The sequence below is a fragment of the Octopus bimaculoides genome, chromosome 15 (genome assembly GCF_001194135.2).
Source record: "Octopus bimaculoides isolate UCB-OBI-ISO-001 chromosome 15, ASM119413v2, whole genome shotgun sequence".
NCBI classification, from domain to species: Eukaryota; Metazoa; Mollusca; class Cephalopoda; order Octopoda; family Octopodidae; genus Octopus; species Octopus bimaculoides.
The window spans coordinates 51,785,898-51,788,478 of NC_068995.1; positions in this window are offsets into that span (position 1 = coordinate 51,785,898).

The window sequence follows — 2,581 nt, forward strand, 5'->3', positions numbered from 1 at the left end:
AATAATAATAATAATAATAATAATAATAATAATAATAATAATAATAATAATAATAATAATAATACCCAAAGCACACAGAGCGGCGTTGGGTGGTGCAGTGGAAGCACGTGATAAAAATAAGACTACTGAATAATAATAATGATAATAATAATAATAATAATAATAATAATAATAACAATAACAATAATAACAATAATAATAATAATAATAATAATAATAACAACAACAATAATAATAATAATAATAATAATAATAAAAATAATAATAATAATAACAATAATAATAACAATAATAATAATAATAATAATAATGATGATACTAATGATGATGATAACATTCAGACAAATACATAATAAAGACACCAGAACTAACAGGTATATATGACATACAGAAAATAGCACTACTAGGCACATACCCAAGGCACACAGAGCTGCGCTCGGCAGTGCAGAGAAAGCAAAGTCGACCTCTGCGGGATTTGAACTACTGAACTTCCCTTCATCGATGCATTGAGTGCTATGATAATCGATTATTTTACTGCCTTTAATGTCTTTACTGTGTCATTCCGTCTGGTGAATAATTGGTAGCGTGCGTCACCTTGCTATGTCTTGATCTTTTATGCACCCCCTTCAATCACATCTTTCTCTCTCTCTCTCTCTCTCTCTCTCTCTCTCTCTCTCTCTCTCTCTCTCTCTCTCTGTATATATATATATATATATATATGTGTGTGTGTGTGTGTGTGTATGTATGTATTTATTGTATGTATGAGTGTGTGTTTTGACATATACGTGTGTATATGGATTCATGGCTGTGTATTTACTATTTGGTTCTTGTAGATTTCGCTTCTGTTCACAATTCTATTTCTACGCCTTCAACCCCCACCCGTCCTATCCTTCCCTACCTTTCATCATAGACTGTTTCACTTTTCTTTCTCATTTCTGACCACTCCTGACTTTTCAGTTCTTCACATCTTATCAATTTTTCAAAATTAATTTTCTCCTACTAGCTTTTATTAATCCATTGTTTCGACCGCTCCTGTCAGCTTATTCCGTCTCGTTTCTTCCTCTCTCCGTGTTCGTTTATGCGGCTTTGTTATTTTATATATGTCCCTTTATTCGCACCTCCTTACTCGCTTTTATATGCCACCTTGCTCTCACTGTGTCAGTCGACCTATATCTTGGAACTTCTTGGACAACCACTCACTCATATTTTATATTCTTCCAAGCATCGTGCGTCTCTTACACTGCTCGTACCACCTCCTACACCTCTCTTACAAGCGCACATTGAATATTCTCAGATTTCTCTCTACATCTACCCTCGATGTCATTTCTCACACAGTTCTTGGAATCGTGAGCAACGAAAAGGGATGGATTACTTATGATAATAATATCTCATTCATCCTTTGCTCTGGAGGCAAGTGGATTCATTAGATTTGTTCAGTCTCCTTACATCCTTACGTGTAATAAGGCCATGTTTAAACTTCCTTGTCTTCTTTTCAAACCCCCTAAAAGTGCCAAGAAACTACCAGCTTCTTCCATTAAATCTGTGGCCTTGAGCCTACCACCGATATTTCTACCTCCGCCTTAACGAAGGTGGAGGTATTGTTTGCAGTCATGTTTGTTCGTTTGTTTGTCCGTGGACATGATATCTCAAGACCCGCTGGATGGATTCGGATGAAACATTCAGGGATGTTTAATCTCGTGACTGGCACGAATTGATTAGATTCTGGGATCAATCCGGTACCGGGCAAGGATTCTGGATTATTTTACCTGTTTTTTTGCTTTTTTTACTTCAATTTTGAGAGCGGTCGGGTTCATTTTTAGTATTCTCATTATCATTTTTAATATTTCAGTTGCATACTGTTTCTATATTTACAACGCCACGCAGTATCTCAATATTCTTTCGCCATAACACTCTCCCTCATTCCCTTATACCCTCTCTCAGCCTCTTTCTCTCTCTATCCTCCCCCTCTCTCTCTTTTACCATCATAGTCCTTCAATCATTGAGTCACATTTTTACTTCAGTATTCTTTGTTTAGTTACACCCAGACACATGCAGAGAAACATAAACAGTCACGTTATTTGTGGCTACAAGTGTGAATATATGTGTGTACACGAGTACGCTGGGCACATGCAGACCGACATACGCACAGTCACTTATACATATACATATACATATATATGTACATAGTCATCGATAAATCATCACAGTTTTCTTTTCGTCAGAATGCCTTATCATTCATGCACACATTTGCTAGCTTAACCTCCATTTCCACCCCTGCACTACATGAAAATATAGCGCCTCTATGCACACTCACTTACGAGTGTAACATGTGTGTGTGTGTGTGTGTGTATGTGTATGTATGTATGTGTGTGTGCGTGTGCGCGGGCACGTTTATTCTTCCAGCTAGCATGTCCATTAACCGTCTGATAAGGTTGATAGTGAAAGGTCAAGCAATTACGTCTATCGTTGTAATGTGTGGTATACACGGATATTTACACATTCACACGCACACACAAACAAACACACACAAACACACACACACACACACACACACACACACACACACACACACACACACACA